This window comes from Podarcis vaucheri, assembly GCF_965113315.1.
Source record: "Podarcis vaucheri genome assembly, chromosome: 8".
NCBI lineage: Eukaryota > Metazoa > Chordata > Lepidosauria > Squamata > Lacertidae > Podarcis > Podarcis vaucheri.
In genome coordinates this window covers 81,398,055-81,420,284 of record NC_138766.1, presented here as the reverse complement: position 1 = coordinate 81,420,284, position 22,230 = coordinate 81,398,055, and the positions used below count along the sequence as shown (strand labels likewise).

At 46.1% G+C, this 22,230-nt stretch overlaps 1 protein-coding gene across 2 annotated transcripts in view; it reads right to left on the bottom strand.

Annotated features, from left to right (window-relative positions):
- NSMCE2 (NSE2 (MMS21) homolog, SMC5-SMC6 complex SUMO ligase) overlaps positions 1-22,230 on the bottom strand; it is a 214,926-nt gene that overhangs the window by 30,513 nt on the left and 162,183 nt on the right. The window lies entirely within an intron of this gene.

Sequence of the window (22,230 nt, the reverse complement as noted above, 5' to 3'; positions counted from 1 at the left end):
TGCAAGAAGCAGCACTCTGTGACTTTAGCCGATTGCTGAAGCAATGCCAGGCCTATGGGAACCGAATTCTGAAATCAGATAATCCGGAGTACTTTGATTTGAATCAAAGATTACCCCAACCCGTAACTTAATGGTGAAGCAAGCACAATGGCATTTGCAGGGATGCAACTGCATTCATTTGAAGTTTACATGAGCATCTGTCTGAACCAACTCATCACACGGTCACGGTGCCAAGCAGCTTGCTCAACCTCCAGTATTTGGAGAAACCAACTTGACGTGGGAATTGTTAGAAGTGCCTGCTGGATCCGGCCAGTGGCCCATGTAATCCAGAATCCTGTACTGTCTCAGTGGCTAACCAGGCACCTGAGGAAAACTCACAGGGAGGACCCAAGCACAAACGCACTCTCTCCTCTCATTTTCTAGTACAGTGGTACCTCAGGTTAAGAACTTAATTCGTTCCAGAGGTCCGTTCTTAACCTGAAACTGTTCTTAACCTGAGGTACCACTTTAGCTAATGGGGCTTCCTGCTGCCGCCAGGCCGCCGGAGCACGATTTCTGTTCTCATCCTGAAGCAAAGTTCTTAACCCGAGGTACTATTTCTGGGTTAGTGGAATCTGTAACCTGAAGCGTCTGTAACCCAAGGTACCAATGTAACTGCCTTTGAATGCGTGGGGCACGTCTAGGAGCCACTGATTGCTTAATTCTCTTTGAAAGCCTAATTCTCTTGGATAGCCTTGGCAGTTGAACTTGCATGAAACCTTTTGGAAAGCTAGAACGCAGCTATACCAAAAATCTCGCAGGTGGTGAATTTCCCCACAATTGGGTGGCGCTGTGGTCTAAACCACTGAGCCTCTTGGCCTTGCTGATTGGAAGGTCAGCGGTTCGAATCTGCTCGATGGCGGTGAGCTCCCGTTGCTCTGTCCCAGCTTCTTCAAACCTAGCAATTCGAAAGCATACCAGCACGAGTAGATAAATAGGTACCACTATGGCAGGAAGGTAAACAGCATGTCCGTGCGCTCTGGCACTTGTCACGGTGTGCTGTTGCGCCAGAAGCGGTTTAGCCATGCTGGCCAGAAAAGCAAGATGAGCGCCACACCCCATAGTCTCCTTTGACTTAGACTTAATCATCCAGGGGTCCTTTACCTTCCCCACGATTATTAATTATTATTTTTTAGGGGGGGAGGAGTCCTTTGCCTATGGCATTAAGAGATCTAGTTTCCAACCATGCATAAAACAAGGCTGAGGATCCAATAAAAGGAATCCAGCAGAAACTAGACACATAAGAGGAGTGGTGGTGGAATCACTTCTCTGAAGGGTGGATCTGCAATAAAATCCCTGAGTCATGATGAGGCTACTTTGTAAACAAGGGAGAAATTTACAGGAGGAAAACCTCCTCCTGGCCTGCTGCTGTGCTACCTAGATGTGTAGGCACTCTCTCCCCTCCCCGCCCCAGAAAAGAGGTGAGGAAATATAAAGAAGAGTCATCTGCAAGTCAGAGGTGTTCCTTGAGAAGCACAATTAACTGGGATGACACATTCCTGGATCACTAGAGGTTTACGTAGAGTCTTTAAAACTGATATAGAGTGGCTATCGCTGCCAATTGCTCGGGCATTAAGAGCAGGGCTGCACTGGCTTTGAAGAAACAATTTTGTCTTCTGATGCTGAAGCAGTCCTCCAGAGATCCACCAGCAAATGGTGTTACATCACGATGAAGAGTTTCAGGAATTGCTTGAGAGCCACACTTCAGAAATACAGTGGTACCTCTGGATACGAACGGGATCCGTTCTGGAGCCCCATTCGCATCCTGAAGTAAACATAACACGCGACTGCACGTCTGTGCGGTCGCGTTTCGCTGCTTCCGAGCATGCACGTGACGTCATTTTGAGCGTCTGCGCATGCGGCGAAACCCAGAAGTAACGCGCTCCATTACTTCCGGGTCGTCGCAGAGTGCAACCCGAAAATACTTAACTTGAAGCTACTTCAACCCGAGGTATGACTGTAGGCGCATCTCCCAATGCCAAACTGAGCAAGCAATGGGAACCAGAGGGAGGGTCTCGATTCTATGAAATATCTTTCAAAAGACCTGCCTGTCAAAAAGGAAGGAAGGAAGGCTATGATGCAAAACACATAACTTGTGGACTCTCTGCTAAATAACCTGTACAGTGGAAGTTCGGGTTGCGAATGTGATCCGTGTGGGAGGCACGTTCGCAACCTGCAGCGGCGTGTCTGCGCACACACGGGTTGCGATTCGGCGCTTCTGCACATGCGCAATTTCGTATTTCTGCGCATGTGCGAGCCCTGAAACCCAGAAGTAACCCAGGAAGTAGTTCTGGGTTCAGCGCGGTGCGCAACCCGAAAATGTGCAACCTGAAGCGTCTGTAACCCGAGGTATGACTGTACTTTGGTCCCAACCTGTTGCACAGCATGCAAAAGTATCAAATTTTGCAGATTAGGTAAGAAAGCCCTGGATACCCTTGGCTTCTGAGATTTCAGGAGGCATAGCACATGTGTGTCCAAGCTTCTCTCTTCAGCCACAAAGGCTAAAAGATGACTTCGGCAGATGACTTTAGCTCATTATAGATGACTATGCAATAACTTTGACGACTGTGTATTAGAATACACAGATCTAGCAAAGAAACTCGGTCCTGATATTTGGGGAAGGGCTCTAATTCAATGGCAGAACATCCACTTTCCATGCAGAAGGTCACAGGCTCAATCTGGGCATCTGCAGGCAGGGCTGAGAGAGACCTCCTGATTCTGAAACCTCTGCTGGTCAATATGGTCAATACTGAGCTAGATGAACCAATGGCCTGACTAATGTCAGTTTAATCAAACATTATCAAACATCAAATCATTTAATCAAACGTGGTTATAAGATTAGTGTTACGATATAGAAGCAATGCGGCCGCGAGCTGCTAGCTTGAAAGCAAAACATAATGGGAATGTTGGGACTGTTCCGTGGGAAACAGAGGGACAGTCTATTCACAGTGCGAAGCACCGGAATTAGCTCAGAGTGTAATATGAGCTGTACAGGAAGTACAGGAGGAGTTTGTCTCTCGGCTGTTGGAGTTTGAAGAGAGCAGTCGTGTTTTCTGTACCACTGCAAAGACAGAAATAAAGGCATGCAAATACGTTTCTATCTCTTTCCCCTGCCCGGGGGGGGGGGGCAGGAAAGAGGGGGGGGTGTTCTTCTCACGCTGAGAAGGATCGCCTATCGCGACCTAGCCTGTATCCTGCTGGGGAATGCAGACAGGGAGGTCAACCGGAGATCAAGCCGGGTTCCTGGAGAGTGGCCAGTTTCTCCTGATAAAGGCTTGATTCCCAACAATTAGAAGTATGTAGGACTATTAGGAAAGAGAAAGGATTGATTGATGAGTTAGTGATGATTAATGAATGACAAATCAATGCAGCATGGACCAACAACATGTCGAAATATTTTTCCTTTCTTTTCCTTATATCGTTTCTTCTAAGGGAGGTACGATTTTGAAATAAGCTAAGCAGGAAGTTAGGAAGCATGGGTTTTTTTTGTTATTATATGTTAAATATCATACCATAAGATTTTATGGTAACTATATTTGTAATGTATTTTTGTCGGTGTTTGTCCTTTGATGCTATGGCCTGTTGGCTACGCAAAAAAAGTCTATGATAATCATGCTATTTGATTATTTGTTTATTTTTTAAAAGTTGCAATGAGGGTATAGATCCTGATAAATTACTGCAGAAAGGTGCATTCACTGAAACCAGGGAACATTGGTGGGGGGCGGGCGTATTTTTGTTGTCGCTATGTTATGTATTTTGTGATTTTTTATGTTGTAAATTGCCCTGCGATCTTCAGATGAAAGGAGGCACATAAATCTAATAAATAATATAGTAATAGTATAATAGTAATAGGCAGGGTATGGTACAATGTATGTCCAAACATGACATGAAGGCTGGCAATATCAAGCCTGCCATGGGGAAATCCCGTGCAGACGACCGCAGTGCCTGGAGATAGACAATCAGGTCATGCGTCCACAGCAGTGACCAGAGGAGAAATAATAATAATAATAATAATAATAATTTATTATTTATACCCCACCGATCTGGCTGACTTTCAAATGTTAAAAATCAAATGTTAAAAACAGTACAGCATTAAACTTTAAAAACTTCCCTGAACAGGGCTGCCTTCAGATGTCTTTTAAAGAGAGGATAGCTACTTATTTCCTTCGCAACTGAAGGGAGGGTATTCCACAGGGTGGGCGCCACTACCAAGAAGGCCCTCTGTCTAGTTCCCTGTAACCTCACTCCTCGCAATGAGGGAACCGCCAGAAGGCCCTCAGAGCTGGACCTCAGTGTCCGGGCTGAACGAAGGGGGTGGAGACGCTCCTTCAGGTATACAGGACCGAGGCAGTTTAGGGCTTTAAAGGTCAGCACCAACACTTTGAATTGTGCTCGGAAATGTACTGGGAGCCAATGCAGATCTCTCAGGACTGGTGTTATGTGGTCCCAGCGGCCGCTCCCAGTCCTCAGTCTAGCTGCCACATTCTGGATTAACTGCAGTTTCCGGGTCACCTTCAAAGGTAGCCCCACGTAGAGCGCATTGCAGTAGTCCTAGCGGGAGATAACTAGAGCATGCAGCACTCTGGCGAGAAATGACCGCTGGGAGGAGCACAGAGAGAAGAAACACCTTGGTGAATCTGCAGCAGCACAACCGGACACCTTCATCTTCCGCAGCTGCAACAAAATATGTCTATCCCTTACTCGTCCCGTCCCCCCCTAAAAAACCCCTCAAAAGCTTTCCCCATAGAGGAGTTATTCCAGGCCTGTGCCTCACTAGTGGCTACAGACATGCGTCTTCTCATCTAGCTATTTTGCTGGACAGAAACATGAAGGTAGACCTCAGTTAAGTGCCTAAAAGCAAAAGTCTGGAGAGAGATTTGGAAGCCATCGTAAATTATGAAAAGTGATTTACGGGCAAGAGGGCAGCGCCACCTCTGTGAGATTATAAATGTACTCCCATCCACTAGTTGTCTCCTTTGCTTTCTAGGAGATGATATAGTGATTGCACTTAAGATGTTTTTCTAGTTAGGCACTAATTGACTAATTTTAAAGCTTTCCCGCCCAGAATGCAAGTTGAACTCAGATGAGTCCTTTTCAGCAGAAGCAATAGTGTCAGTCAAGATTTACAATAGAATTGATAACATTTTAGCACCCTTTGAAATATGATCATCTTATTTTCCAAGGCTTCTAAAAGGACTCAGAATGAATGGATTCCTGCTGCTTTCTAATGCCCCTTCCCTTTGCTGTTAATATTGTATTTAGCTTGAACTTCCAATTTCTTTTATACTGATGATTTCTTCTGTGACTTTTGAGTCACTGCTATGTCCCCCTCCCTAGACAATTTTGCTTAAAGAAGGTGGGTGGGTGGAAGATGCTTAGATAAATGAATAAAATGAGCAGGCTTCGCCTAACCAGCCCCATAAGTGGAAGTCCTTGCGAGGGCACCCACCAATGTAGCCCCGTATGCCTCTGAAATTGGCTCAGGCAAGGGGTGTTCAGGGGTGTTCTTGTGGCAAGATGCAATGCTTGCAGAGACAGAACAACTGGAACATTGTACAGTGGTACCTTGGGTTACAGACACTTCAGGTTACAGACTCCGCTAACCTAGAAACAGTACCTCAGGTTAAGAACTTTGCTTCAGGATGAGAACAGAAATCGCGCGGCTATAGTGGAACCTCAGGTTAAGAACGGACCTCCAGAACGAATTAAGTTCTTAACCCGAGGTGCCAATGCAATGTTGAATTCCACCCAATTTATCTATCTACATCTGCACAGACATATGACACTATAGCATATTGCATTGATGCCGAAATCCAGCACCGCCTGAACTCTGCGAGTGCAGCTTTCTCCCAATTGAAGTGCAGAGTGTTTGAGGACCAGGACACTTGCAGGGAAACCAAAATTCTTGGTTACAAAACTATTGTACTACCAACCTTACCGTATGCTTGTGAAACATGGACCACTTATAAACGCCATCTCCAGCTCCTTGAAAGATTTTATCAACAGTGTCTCCGAAAATGTTTACAAATCATTTGGGAAGACAGGCGAACCAATGTCAGTGTACTGGAAGAGGCAAAGATCACCAGTGTCGAAGCAATGATTCTTCATCAACTTCGTTGGACTGATCATGTTGTGCGGATGCCTGATGATCGTCTTCCAAAGCAACTACTCCATTCCCAACTTAAGGATGGAAAGCAAAATATAATAAAAGAGGTTTAAAGATGCCCTCAAGGCAAATGATAACTGGGAAACACTGGCTGATAACTGGGCACTGATAACTGGGAAGCACTGGCTTGGGAGTGCTCCACCTGGAGAACAGCCTTGACCAAAAGTGTCACAGACTTTGACGAAGCCCATACTCAGGGTGAAAAGGAGAAACAGGCTAAGAGGAAGCACGTTTGGCAAACCCTCACCGTGATCAACTCCCGCCCAGAAACCTATGTCCTCACTGTGGAAAGACATGCGAGATCCAGAATTGGCATCCACAGCCACTGTTTAGACCGTGTTCATGGAAGACAATCTTACTCGGCAACACATGATCGCCAAAGAAGGCGGCGGCACCCAAAATTATATTCTGGGCGCAAGCACCATACTGATACATCTGAAGATGAGCCTTTGAAACCACCCGTCTCCCTGGTGGGGAATGTTTTTGCTTTTGTTCTGTTCTCAAAGATAATCCCAGCTACGAATTTCAATATAATCTGTGGAGACTATCTTTGGGTTTCAGATGCACAAGTCTACTGCAGTGTTAGCCATCAAAGCAGCTCCAGAATGGATGCCTGCAGCATCCTGAGTTTCCACTGCCTTGCAGTTCCATGGGCTGTTGCACAAGGAAAAAACCAGGTCTCAGCTGGAAACATTTGTAGGCAGGTGAGATCGGGAGGAACTAATGGACTCTTGGAAGTACCTCCAAGTTACACTTAAGAAGAGATAATATAGACCCACCACCAGTCTCAAGCTTAAGTGGAGAAGATTTCTGGTGGGCTGACCCAGACAAGTGCTTTCATTTGGTGAACGTGGGACATATCAGTTGCCCATGCTGAACCTCAGCACTTGGTTTTTCATGGCAGAAGTCAGAGGTGCTGAGGTCCAAGCTATCTGAAAGACTGTACTTTCTGGGGGCTTAGTGAATCTGTGGCCGAGAAAAGTTCAGAATCAGAATCTGAAGCAGGAGAGTGGGGTGAGAAGAGAGCAAGAGGAAGAGAGGAAGAACCAGGCTGCTGAAGAATTATGGATGTTTCCTCCTGCTGTTGCAACAAGCTCCCCTCCCAACCTTGTCTCCCAGAACCAGAAGAGCCTTGAAAAGCATGGAGGAGAGATTGGTGACGGGCTTAGAAGTCTCTGATTGCTTGGATAAAAACATGCAGAGGACAGGACAGACTGCTGCCCACATGCAAGGCCTACGGAAGATGAGTTGCTGTGCTCATTAAGCCTGACACTCCTGTGTTGATCATGTTTTTGCTAATACTGTGGTACCTCCGGTTGCGGACGGGATCCGTTCTGGAGGTCCAGTCGGATCCCGAGGTTTCCACAACCTGAGGACTGCTTCTGCGCATGCGCAGACTGCTTCTGCACATGAGGCGAAATCCAGTAAAATACTTCCGGGTTTGCTGCGCACACAGAGGGTTACGTTAACGGAGGTTTGACTGTAAAGAGTTATCTCCAACTTGAATGGTGTTATTTACTGCTGGCTCGCTCCTAACACCTTTGTGTAGAATTCCTGCTCCATGATTGCAGTCATGGGATTTTGTCTATCACATAACGGTGTATGTTTTGACTCCACAGAGTGGGAAGTCATGGAGACAGGATGGTTGTGTTACTGTGTTCCGTGAAGTGGGACTATTCTCCTTTGTTCTTTTTCTCTTTGCTGTCTGATGCTAGAGAGAGAGGGAGCCATGTTGCAGTGCGCCATGTGTGTTTATATGTAAATAAAGTAGACTCTGTGGATCCATAGTGTGCCGGTATCGCTGTGTTGTTCGGGCTGAAGAAAGCTCTTGAAGCTTCCGAACGACAGACCAGGAGGGAGAGAACATGCCAGTTGGGCACGTGTCTCTACCAGGGTCCTATTTGAGTGTAGGCTAAGCTCCTGACAGTTTCTACACACACACACACACCTCTCTATCCTCCACCCAGGCAAGGAGGAAGCATTATGAGAATTCAAGGCCGCAGCCCTAACTATCCTTACTGCTGCTGAAGCTCCAAGCAGCTCGGCGGTGCCATGTAAGAGGTGAAATTATGGGAAAGGAGGACCAAGGAGTTGCTTGCTCCCCAGATTCCTCTGGCTGTTGGTCACATCCTCCTGACACAGGGCGGAACAGAGTTAAGCTTCACAGAGCCTCTTTAAGAGATGCCAGCAATCAGGGCAAGCATCACATTAAGGGTGAAAGGGTGGCTGATAGAGCAGTAATAAATTTAGATTAAGGGCAGGGCTTGCACTGTGAAGGTCCTTGCAGGTTCCCACGTTCAGTCATCTCTGGATCAATCTTGGAATCTCATCTGTCTTGTTTTGACTAGCCTCTCCTTTTCCCTCGATGTGTTGGCCCCATCACCTGGTTTTGCACTTGGCTATCTTGGGTTTCAAACCCTTTAGGGCAAAAGGATGTTCCATACACTTCTCAAGAGGTGTTTAAAAACAAAATAGCAATGCAACTTTTATGACACAATATAAACGGTCGCTCCTCAATTTGCACCCTGAATTAATGGAACATAAACCTCTCGGCGGATCCAGCTCCAGCATGCGGCACCATCTAACGCTGGTAATTTCTTCTTTGACAAGAAGAAATTACTGGAAACCAAGTTAATTTAAAAGCGATTGCTTAAGACGTGGAGCTGGAAACAGAAGTTCAGAAGCGGTAAGGGGAGGGTGGGGATGGAGATGAGGAGAGAACTATAAAAGTTTTACCCAGACACAGAAACTTGTCAGTCAAAGGTAGCATTAATAATGAGACAGGAGGGGAAACCCTATCAAGTTAACTGTCTCTCTGCAGTGCTAGAGAGGAGGAAACTTGCACCCAATAAAGCTATGTTTGTTAGTGAGTTGATACTTACAACGTATTACAGTGGTGCCCCGCAAGACGGAAAACTTGCTAGACGAAAGAGTTTTCCGTTTTGGAGGTGCTTCGCAAAACGAATCTCCTATGGGCTTGCTTCGCAAGACGACAATGTATTGCGAGTTCCTGCTGGGTTTTTTTCCTACCCCCCCTTTTTCTAAGCTGCTAAGCCGCTTATCAGCTGATCCGATAAGCCGCTAAAAGCCACTAATAGCGCTAATCCTCTAATCCGTCAATGGACTTGCTTCGCAAGACGAAAAAACCGCTAGACGAAGAAAAAACCGCTAGACGAAGAGAATCACAGAACAGATTCTTTTCGTCTTGCAAGGCACCACTGTATATCTCTTGAAGTGCTAGGGTAGGAACGGGAACAGGGAAACGCCCGTTTCAAATCTAACTTCAGCCATGAGCCCACTAGATAACCTTTCCCAAGAGACTGTTCCACAGCCTCAATTCCCAACCCGTGTCTGCAATACGGAAACTAATAGTCTTGCTCAGTCTTGTAAGGCAGTTGCAAGGATTTCATTAATCAAAGCCTTCTCCGAATCCATAAAAGCTTTCGTATTACGATCACAATCATTTGGTCCAATCTCTGTTGTGATCTAGGGGACGTGGGTGGCGCTGTGGGCAAAACCTCAGTGCCTAGGACTTGCCGATCGTATGGTAGGCGGTTCGAATCCCCGTGGCGGCGTGAGCTCCCGTCTTTCAGTCCCAGCTCCTGCCCACCTAGGAGTTCGAAAGCACCCTTAAGTGCAAGTAGATAAATAGGTACCGCTTTATAGCGGGAAGGTAACAGCATTTCCGTGCGCTGCGCTGGTGCTGGCTCGCCAGAGCAGCTTCGTCACGCTGGTCACGTGACCCGGAAGTGTCTCCGGACAGCGCTGGCTCCCAGCCTCTTAAGCAAGATGAGCACGCAACCCCAGAGTCAGACACGACTGGCCCGTACGGGCAGGGGTACCTTTACCTTTACCTGTTGTGATCTAGGAAAGGTGGCTTGAAAGTGGAAGGCATAATCACCAGCGATAGCCGGATCACAACCCTTCCCCCTCTATTACACTGACGATTCTCCAATGGCGACGCATTTCCAATAAGATGCTGACAACTATCAGGGGAGGCTTGAACCTCTCCCAGTCCCCTTCTTCTTATGCGCAGGTGTCTTACACCGAGTCAGCAGAAAGGAGCCATATGCCCACACCCTGTCCCTCGCGTTAATTAACACTGATGGGGACACTCATGATCTGTATTACGCAAGCCTCTTGGTTTCCTGAGAATCTTCTCACGAGGACTTTATAGCATGCTGCAGCCTCCCTCCGTCCCAATAACATCTGCGGCTTGTTTTTCACCCACTTGGGCTGGGAACAAGAGAGAATGCTATCTTACGCTTGTCCCATGGGCTGGTTCTGACACCGCGCCTTCTGTAACAGGAGCCTCAAACAGAACTGGAGGAAGAAGAGACGAAGGCAGAAGCCACGTGGGAAAGGTAGAACATGATGCAAAAGGACCGTGGGACACAGAGCCCCTGAAATTCCCATGTGCCGAACCCGAGTCAATCATTCCTATGTAAGAAATGCTCACATTTTTAGCTGCCTTCCCACCATCATCATAGAACCCCCTATATCATGGGTAGGCAAACTAAGGCCCGGGGGTCGGATCCAGCCCAATCACCTTCTCAATCCGGCCCGCGGACAGTCCAGGAATCAGCGTGTTTTTACATGAGTAGAATGTGTCCTTTTATTTAAAATGTATCCCTGGGTTATTTGTGGGGCCTGCCTGGTGTTTTTACATGAGTAGAATGTATGCTTTTATTTATTTAAAACGCATCTCTGGGTTATTTGTGGGGCATAGGAATTCGTTCATCCCCCCACCCAATATAGTCCAGTCCCCCACAAGGTCTGAGGGACAGTGGACCGGAACCCTGCTGAAAATGTTTGCTGACCCCTGCAATATAGTCCAGCCCCCCCCACAAGGTCTGAGGGACAGTGGACCGGCCCCCTGCTGAAAATGTTTGCTGACCCCTGGCCTATATGCTAGCATGCAGCGTGGAGCATTGCCAGTGAGTATGGATGGGGGAAGAGTCCCGAGAGATGGATGGAGAGGTCCGCATTCGGCCCACGAACCCAAGTTTCCCCACCTCTGCATTGTAACATTAAGCCTTTTGATTTGTTTAATTATGGTCCACCAACAGGAAGCAACTGGGATGATCCACGGAAACATGACTCTGGAAGACAGCAGGTGGAACTCAGCATGGTGCTAATGCGTATGATCGTCCCAGCAACACAAACATTTCTAGCGCAAGTATTTAGTTGTTGAATCCAGCCCAAATAGTCAAAAAATGAGATTTTGGTTAGTTACATCCCACCATATCAAGAGTGTATATTATTCCCAGGTCTTACATGCATATTATGTTGTACCTTGCAGGCATATTTGTTGTCATACTGCCAGGATGCTAATACAGTGGTACCTCGGGTTACATATGCTTCAGGTTACAGACTCCACTAACCCAGAAATATTACCCCAGGTTAAGAACTTTGCTTCAGGATGAGAACAGAAATTGTACTCCGGCGGTGCGGCAGCAGCGGGAGGCCCCATTAGCTAAAGTGGTGCTTCAGGTTAAGAACAGTTTCAGGTTAAGAACGGACCTCTGGAACGAATTAATTACTTAACCCGAGGTACCACTGTATTTCAGTATTTCAGTCTTGCAACATCAACTACTTAAGACTCCCCCCCTCCTTCTTTTAATTTACTGGCAACCACCACAAACCAAAACAACCTAACTCTAACCCATTTCATTTTTACAGTTCTGATGAAATTATTGCACTGAACAACAAGGGCCCATTACGGTTCTCTTCCTGCCTGGAATTTTAATACAACAAACAGCATCCCGGTTCTCATCACCAGCCCTTTGAAGGCATGGTGAAGCAATGGATCAGATGATCATTTCACCATATGCTCACTGTGATACGAGTAGGAGTTCAACGCATATAAAATGCACAGAAAAGCCTTTTAGTAGCATCTAATACTCCAGCTGACTTGCCTGACCACCCTGTTAATTACTGTTAATGGACAAGGAAATGAACCCATAAATTTCAGGTATTTACCCATCATTCTGTTCATTCACCCACACTAGGTCTGTGGCATCTCTCCTATTATTCATAGCTTGCATTCAGGGCAAGTTGGATTCAAGAGTAGACCCACTGAAGTTAATATGCCTGACCACCATAGGTTCATTAGCTGTAACCGAGTGATCAGCGTACACTGCCTAATGTGTAGCTTTGTGATCAGGAGTTCTCATTAATTCTCTGTTTCTCCTAACATTCCCCACTGCCGTTAAAAAAAATGTGTTTCAGCTGTGATAGTTGTGGACATACATCTGAAAATGTGATCGTAACAGCTGGTACTTCTGCCCTTCAGTTGCCATCCTAGCAAAGCTCATAAGATTCTCGAAGGGTGAACCACATAAAAGTTTAGATCTTTTTAGATCTTGCAGTACTGAGATCAAGAGAATATTCCCACTGTTAGAGGAGAGGCCATTTTTGCTGATCCTCCTTCACTAAGCTAAGGTTGTTGTGGGAAATTGAAATGGTGGCTGGACCCAGCTGTCTAATGTTGCTTGAAGTGATGGGCATGGAAAAATTAAAATAAGGGGGGAACCACAGGACAGGTTCCATGGCAAATGCCCAAGGAAACTTCATGCTGATCCCAACCTTGGTTGCAATCCGTGTCGCAGAACTTTTGGAATCAAAAGGTAGGGTTCAAATGCTCTATGAATAAATAAGTAGGGTATCATGGTTCTAGGCTTGGCCAGGATGCTACTTTTCTGATTGCAGGGAGATTTTTTTTAAAAAAACCCAGTTACACAGCATTCCTGATCCATAGTGGTACAGTCTCTCTATACCACCTCCTTATGCTGCCTATGTAAGGTAAAGCTAAAGGGACCCCTGACCATTAGGTTCAGTCGTGACCGACTCTGGGGTTGCAGTGCTCATCTCGCTTTATTGGCTGAGGCAACCGGAGTACAGCTTCCAGGACATGTGGCCAGCATGACTAAGCCGCTTCTGGCGAACCAGAGCAGCGCACGGAAACGCCCTGTGGTGCACAAGATACTGGTTCAGGTTTGCCGAAACCGAACATATATGAGCTCTCGGCATTCACGCTTGAAGCCTGGACAGGAGGAAAACAAAACGGCACCTTCTGATCGGCAAGTCCTAGGCTCTGTGGTTGAACCCACAGCACCACCCGTGCTATGCCTATATAGAGTAGGCCTAACTGAGATTACTCAAGATGACTTAGACCAGGGATAGCCAGTAGGATGGTGTCCCTCCGATGGTGTCAGACCACACTGGCTACCCTGACTTAGGCTGCATATACAGCACACCTTTGAAGCAACCCCACTAAAATAATCATGGGAACAGTAGCTTACCCCACAGAGCTACAATTCCCAGTACAGTTAACAAACTACAGTCACTGGTGGGGGTGTAGGCTTCAGCTGTGTGGTGTGTACACACAGAAGAATTGATGCTTTAGAATTATGGTGCTTTTGGAGACTCTTGCGAGTCCCATGGACTGCAAGAAGATCAAACCTCTCCATTCTTAAGGAAATCAGCCCTGAGTGCTCACTGGAAGGACAGATCCTGAAGCTGAGGCTCCAATACTTTGGCCACCTCATGAGAAGAGAAGACTCCTTAGAAAAGACCCTGATGTTGGGAAAGATGGAGGGCACAAGGAGAAGGGGACGACAGAGGACGAGATGGTTGGACAGTGTTCTCGAAGCTACCAGCATGAGTTTGACCAAACTGCAGGAGGCAGTGGAAGACAGGAGGGCCTGGCGTGCTCTGGTCCATGGGGTCACGAAGAGTCGGACACGACTAAACAACTAAACAACAAGAAGTGTACACAGTCCCAGGCGAACACACCCTTTCCAAGAGACCAAAGCTGTACCTCTGATGGAAAAGAAAAACATAACCATGACTCCATAGCCAAGGAGTCCAAAACACAGTTTTATAGAAAGTAAGTTTGACTTATCTTCAGCCAACATCAGAGAGGCAGAGTGGTGCCACAAAGGGGGATTTCGCAAAGACGGAGGGGGGGAATCTGCAGAGAGTCATTAGCACTTTGGAAATTGTACTTCAGGTAGGCAAAACCTTATAATCAAAACACTATTATAACTTGGATTGAAATTCTTTAAAAGGTCTCTGTTCAGACAGGCCTCAGGAGTTTCCCTTCCTTTGAGAAAAAGAAAAAAGAAACTCAGGAGAAATCTCTGTGTTTGAATGGGTGGGTGGGTCTCCTTGTGAGATGAATCAGACTGTTCATTCAGTTTTATAATAAGCCTTGCTCCAAGCTGGGCCTGTAATTATCTTCTGTTGCAAATCGGATGTGGAGTAATTACAGAGTGGTTATAATCCAATACAATTTATGGAACTCAGCTAATGGTGCAGCGATTATGTTAAGTCTTCCCTTGTGCTCCCACAGGTCAAAAGACAGGCCAGTCTCTCCCACTCTGAAGAGACACACACTCCTAAGCACAGAAACCACTCCCAGCAATCATCTATATTCCCTGCTCATCTTCATTTATACTACAAACTGGTCCCTGCGCCATCGGTTTTCTGCAGTTTGGGATCCTCAAGGAGCAAAATGTCCAGAACTGTCAGCAAACCTACCCCGTTGTAAAGACTGCAGAGAGAATAATTGGGTGCACTCCTCCTACCTTGGATCAAATCTATGCTTCCAGGTGCCATAAGAAAGCTGCAGAGATAGTGCAGGATAGTGCGCACCCTGGAAATGATCTCTTTCAGCTTCTGCCTTCTGGAAGAAGGTACAGGGTTATAAAGACTAGGACTAGCCGCCTGAGAAACAGTTTCTATTCAAATGCGATTTTGGTTTTAAACGCAGTGTAAGGTAGTCTCTAGGGACGCGGGTGGCGCTGTGGCTTAAACCACAGAGCCTAGGACTTGCCAATCAGAAGGTCGGCAGTTCAAATCCCCGCGTTGGGGTGAGCTCCCGTTTCTCAGTCCCTGCTCCTGCCAACCTAGCAGTTCGAAAGCATATCAAAGTGCAAGTAGATAAATAGGTACCGCTCTGGCGGGAAGGTAAACGGCGTTTCCGTGCGCTGCTCTGGTTCACCAGAAGCGGCTTAGTCATGCTGGCCACATGACCCGGAAGCTGTACGCCGGCTCCTTCAGCCAATAAAGCAAGATGAGCGCTGCAACCCCAGAGTCGGTCACGACTGGACCTAATGGTCAGGGGTCCCTTTACCTTTACTCCGGACAAATTCCATCCCTGGAATGTCCCCAGATTTGCAAATCTGTCCCTGGGAAATGTGGCAGCAGCAGCAGCCTCAGCAGCCGGAGCCAGCCTGGTAGCGCAGTTGGCTCTGGCTGGCTTCAGGAGCTGCTTGATGCTGTGGCGCCCACCTTTTTCCCATGCCATGGCAGCGAGCAACTCCTGAAGCCAGCCGGAGCAAACTGCACTACCAGGGTGGCCCCTCCTGGGCAACAGCCGCCCGCCTGTGACTCCCGAGCCTCCCCTGATCTGTCAAAATAAAGGGGGAAGGAGATCAGGGAAAGCTTGGAAGTCATGGGTTTTAAAAAAACTCTGCGCATTTATGTTTCACAGGGTGCAAAAGAAAGCCTTTGCACTTTTATACAATATGCCTGTGTGCTTGGGCCCAGGGTCTTTTGCCTCACCATCCCCACTACAACTCAGCTTCCAAAAAAAAAAAAAAAAAGGATTCATTGAAAAAAATCTGGTAACCATATGCTAAGTGGCAGTGACACCATTGTCAGGAGGGCAGCAATATGGCACCTCCTTACAACACAAGCTGGTTTTGCCGCACACATCACACCAAACACCGAAAAAACAAAATATAGCTCATAGCCCACCAATGAAACAAAGCTGTGAAATTTCAACAAAAAGAACAATTGGGGGTGGGGTATGATCTATTCTAGACAAACCTTTGGGTACTTTCTCATTCTGTGTAACATTTGAAAATAGTGCAGCTGCACAACAACTCAGGAACCTTTGAGGAATTGTCTGGACTTAAGAAATAAAATAAAATTAAGCCCTCTCTTTTGGGGGTCAAGGGGTTCGAGCAGTTTGCTGAGCACAGCAAAACACAAAGCATCTTCTGGTTTTATCTCATGGGGATGGGGAGGGAAATAAATTGGAGCCTGTTTTACAAAGAAATTCACCACTTTTTCTTTCTTTTTTTGTCTTCATGAATCAACGAAGCTTCAGACAGAGGAGGAGGAGGAGAAATGAGCAGCCTGTGAGAAACGAGGGGGGCTTTTTAGACTGAGGATAAACACCAGCAGCCTACAGAACAGTCATGCCCCCTTGCAGACAAGACAAAGCCATGCTTGTCATTAAAACTTAGCCTACTGCTTCTTTGGTGGTGGTGGTGGGGAATGTGTTCAGAGTTACTAGTCACTTCCAAACCTGCTGTGTCTCCCCATCACGGCTCTATATGCAAATCCATCCTCCACATTATTCAGCCATTCCAATAGGTGCACTTAGGTATCTGGGATTTCCAATCTAGGTGGGGAGGAGGTAGGCTTAGAAAATTTCTAAGGACACTTTGGGCTCCTCTGCGGGTCACTCATGTTATATACATTTTTTTCCCCTACGGGGATGTTAATCTCTGTGTCACAAGAAGAGTGTACTTTGTAATGTCTGAACAGTGGCACAATTGTCTTTTCGGAAGATGCCAAAGGTACTGGTAATAAATGAGGAAAACACAACTCACCCACAATTAAAAACGTTTCCGAATTCATATGATGCCTCCAACACTGTGATTAATTTCAGTACTGAAGGGGGGCACGAAGAGAGGAATCTGAATAGGACAGATGGAACGCAAGGGGTTCACTTTTGGCTCTGGGGGTCAGATCCTTATCTGGTCCCACCCCACAGGCTTTCAATCACACAGTTGAGAGGTGGGTTCTCTCGCTCACCTGTCAAAATCCCTTGCATAGGTTTCCCAAGTGCAAGGTGCGCTGCCAGCCCTTAGAGCGGGCAAAATAGTTTATCTCTGCCCCCAGCCATCAGCTGATGAGTGTGACAGAATCCTGCATTTTGCAAGCATGAACTGCGAGAGGGACTTCTCCCTCGCACAGCCGATGTTTGCAAAAAGCTGCTCCCTCCCTTTCTTCTTTTCCCTTTTCCCACACATCAGCTGATGAGGAGGGAAGCAAAAAAAAAATCACTTCCCTTCCCCATTCAAAGCTTGAAATGCTGTACGTGCCTCGTCAAATAATTGGAGGTATGCTACCTACCCCTGCTAGAGGGGTAGAAAGAGAAATGAAGCCTTTGTAACCCTTTGCACTGGCTTCCCAGGAATCACCAACATAACAAACCTTTCTTGCTTATAATAGAAGGTGCACACTGCTTCCGTGGGCTGCAGAGAGAGGAAGGCAGCTGCAAATCTTATATTCCTTCAGAGGTTTCATAAGGCTGTGCCTCTGACATACCAGTGATTCATGACATGAGTAAGATGTTAAAAAAAAAATAAAAAAAGAATTCTGGGGCTGCTTATAGATTTGACGAAATAGAGATGAATACAAACTTCATGGATACTTTGCCCTAAAAGGAAATGATTTAGAACATATGCAAAGCCGTTTCCCAATTAGCAAATTTCATTTCTCATTTGTCTCCTGCTCTGGCTGGTTCTGTTATGCCTTCTATTCTGCAGATCCCTATGCCTGGAACCCCAGCTCCCTGCCCTTATCCATCAATCTGGCCAGCTGCATCTCCCTCTTTTCAAATCCAGAAAGCTTAGGCAGAACGTAAGAATCCTGACCCTTTTTCTTTCAAAGGCCAAGAGAATATGCTTGATTATTTCCCCCCAAGTAAAGTAGTCCTTGGCAGGAGTGGGAAATAGAGGTGCACAAAGTATATGCAATAAATTGGAACTTTTTCATTAAGAAGCAGGGTAGAAGCACATGAAGGAGCAAATAAAACTAAATCTGCAAGCCACTTGAACTTTCTTGAGTGCAAAGGGCTGCTTTAAAGGCAGTTCACGACAACAGTATCTGTGTCTTTGTTTTGATTTCATGCCTTCTTTCTGTTTCCTTTTGGAATAGCTCTCATTCTCCTTCCTTCCTTCCTTCCTTTAAAAACAACCCTCTAGTGGAAGTAAAATGCGGGGATCATGCAAGCATCTGGTTCTAGAGAACCATCTGCATCGCACAGTGAAGCCATCTGCTGGCATCTGCCGCACAGCTCTTCCAGAACACATGGGGAAATCCAGACTGTTCCTATGAAGCACCCAAGGGCTGTCCAAGTGCAGCTTACGTGAAGCATCACAATTTACAGGAACGGAAGGGAAATCCCCAGTTCAACAGCATTGCATCATTCCCTTAATGTACAGAGCGGTCCTGAACGAGCCACTGCAATATGAGAGCCCATAGATTTCACCTGGTGTTGCTATGATCTAAATAAGCCTCGGGAGGCTGATCTATGCGCAAGAAATCCTCTTATATAAAGCAATGCCTCAGAGACACGGCTGGGGAGTCAAAAAAATACCTTGTAAAAATACCCTGGCTTTAAAACTCCCACAAAACCACACGGCGTGTAATTAATAAGCGGTTCATAACAATAACATAAAGTAAGGATAAGGCATTGCCTCTGCTTCTCAGCCATTACGGTTCATGAATCATAAATCAAGAAGCTTTATATAGATTATACTATATATATTTACCCCGTAGGTAAATAGGTACCGCTCCGGCGGGAAGGTAAACGGCGTTTCCGTGCGCTGCTCTGGTTCGCCAGAAGCGGCTTAGTCATGCTGGCCACATGACCCGGAAGCTGTACGCCGGCTCCCTCAGCCAGTAAAGCGAGATGAGCGCCGCAACCCCAGAGTCGTCCGCGACTGGACATAATGGTCAGGGGTCCCTTTACCTTTAGAAAGGCACTGTCATTGAGCAGAGGTCACCTTTTCAGGGAACACTTTCAATGTTTCTATTATTATTATTATTATTACTATTATTATTATTATTTCAACATACACCGCCCTATACCCGGAGGTCTCAGGGCGGTTCACAACAAGACCACAACATATAAAATCAAACCAAAACCAATAACCCAATAACCCCCCCCCCCCACAAGCCACATTCTAAAAGGGTGTTGGATATCAACAAGGTCAACCAAAGACCAAATGTTCCTTAAAAAGGAACGTTTTTGCCTGGCGCTTAAAGGTGGATAATGAAGGCGTCAGGTGAACTTCCCTGGAGAGAACATTCCACAGATGGGGAGATACTGCAGAGAAGGCCCATTCTCGTGTTGCCACCCTCCGGACCTGTCGAGGAGGAGGCACACGGAGGGCCTTAGAAGATTATCTTCTTTTACATGGAGCCTGAATGCGCTGTGGCACATGATGCTAAATGCAGCCTGTTAGGGCCGGCCCACCTATGAAACAGGGTGAAGCAGCCACCTTGGGCGGCAGAAGCTCCGGCCTCTAACACCAGAGTTGCCTCTCTTCCAGTGGTGGAGGCAGCACAACGAGCCAATGGGTGGTGAGGTGGCAGTGCTTGCTGGTGGCAGGGCGGGCCAAGAAACGGGATGTGCCGCCCCTGCCTTCCCTTTGTTGTGACTTGCCAGGTGTGTTCACCTGACACACAGACCTATTTTACTTTTTTTTTTAAAAAAAATGATATTTATTGAAATTTTACAGACAATAAAAGGTTACAAGATTAAAAATAAAAAACAAGAAAGAATAACAATAATAAAAGAAAAAGAGATACAAAAATGCAAAGACAAAACACATAAAAAGTAAGAAAAAATTAAAAAGAAATCAATATTTTCATGTCTTATATTTCATTTACTTGTTTCCTGACCTCCTCACACCCCCCTTTTTTGTATTCCAGTTCACATAGTTAATTCAGCAAATCCTTACCCTCTATCATTTATCTTTACTCAGTATCTTAACTTATTATAACTATATATTTTACACCATTGTCAATCCGTATTTACATATTCTTATTAATCTTTTTACCAATACTGCTTATTTTCAGTCCAACATCCCTTTAACATTCATTAATTTTACAGTATTTCTGCAAGTAGTCTTTAAATTTCTTCCAGTCTTCTTCCACCAACTCTTCTCCCTGATCTCGGATTCTGCCAGTCATTTCTGCCAGTTCCATGTAGTCCATCACCTTCATCTGCCATTCTTCCAGGGTGGGTAGATCTTGTGTCTTCCAATACTTTGCAATCAATATTCTTGCTGCTGTTGTTGCATACATAAAGAAAGTTCTGCACACAGACCTATTTTACAACCCATATTGGAAATAGGGGTGGGGGAATTGGTATTTTCAGGTCCCTGAAGAAGCCAAGGGCATGACGAAAGACGAGTCAAAAATACTTAGGAAGACTGTAGTAAATGTGTCAGGTGCCTCAGCCGCAAAACCACTGCAGATTCTTGGAAGCAGATATTCAAATGCTTTTCTGTGTCCTCAGAGAGAAAGCCTGCTTCTTAGAATTTGGAAAAAAACGACCTGTTCTCATTAAGTGAAACTGGATGAGTCAACGGCACATGATGCAGGGCTTACTTCACTGCACGGCTCACTCCAAATGTAAAGCGGGGAAAGCCATTGCTGCAAGTTCTTAAACCACAATATTGCTTCGTTTTCGCACCGATTTTCCCATTGTGCAGAAATTCTCAACGTATAAAATAAAGTGGTCCATTTAGCTATTCATTCCAAACATGGAACTAATAATTATCCTTACTGTTGTTGCTGGTGTGATTTATAAAATTCAAAATCCGGTCTCTACCGTGAGAGGCTCGCAAACTAAAATTCAGCACACAAGGAGGTAACATGGAAAGGGAAAGGAATTGGTGGAAGAGTAAACGGAGGGAATCTTGCATTTATTTCAGTCACGTGGCACCCTTAGGTGTTGATGGACTACAAATTCCTTCGTCCCCAGGCAGAGTGGCCAGTGATTTGGCTTGATGGAAGATGTAGTTCAGCAACCTCCAAAGGACAGCATGTTGTGTACTCCTGCTTACAGCTACCATGCTTAAGTGCAGGCTTCCTCAACCTTGGCCCTCCAGATGTTTTTGGCCTACAATTCCCATGACCCCTAGCTAGCAGGACCAGTGGTCAGGGATGATGGGAATTGTAGTCCCAAAACATCTGGAGGGCCGAGGTTGAGGAAGCCTGCCTAAGTGCATGAAACAACAAGAAGAAGAGTTTGGATTTGATATCCCACTTTATCACTACCCAAAGGAGTCTCAAAGCGGCTAACATTCTCCTTTCCCTTCCCCCCCCACAACAAACACTCTGTGAGGTGAGTGAGGCTGAGAGACTTCAGAGAAGTGTGACTAGCCCAAGGTCACCCAGCAGCTGCATGTGGAGGAGCAGAGAAGCGAACCCAGTTCACCAGATTACGAGTCCACCACTCTTACCCACTACACCACACTGGATCTCCACAAATAAATCCCCAACCCCCAACCTCTCCCCACCATTCCCTCCCCCTTCAACGTGTTGAATTTTATTTTTTCTAATCAATTTTTGTACTGAAAGTTTTCCACTTAACATACAATAAAATCAATGTGTTGAGCTTTAGATTCAGCACACAAGGAGGTAACATTTGTTCTACCTGGATACTGAGGTCCAGCACCGAGGGCCTTCTGGCGGTTCCCTCACTGTGAGAAACAAAGCTACAGGGAACCAAGCAGAGGGCCTTCTCGGTAGTGGCACCCTCCCTGTGGAACGCCCTCCCATCAGATGTCAAAGAGATAAACAACTACCAGACTTTTCGAAGACTTCTTAACCTGAAGCACCACTTTAACTAATGGGGCCTCCTGCTGCCACCGTGCCATGCCGCCGGAGCACGATTCTGTTCTCATCCTGAAGCAAAGTTCTTAACCTGAAGCACTATTTCTGGGTTAGCAGAGTATGTAACCTGAAGCGTATGTATCCTGAGGTACCACTGTACTTACCTGGAGATGTTGGGGATTGAAGCTGTGACCTTCTGCCTGAAACGAGATGCTCTGCCATTGAACTATAGCATCCCTTACACTAAGGGCAAATCATGCACTCAGTTCTTGCTCTGGCAATTCCTGACAATCGGAACAACTTTATTTAGATTCCTTGCCTAACTAAATGACAACTATAGCCTGCCATTAAAGGGGAAGGGGGTTTCAGTT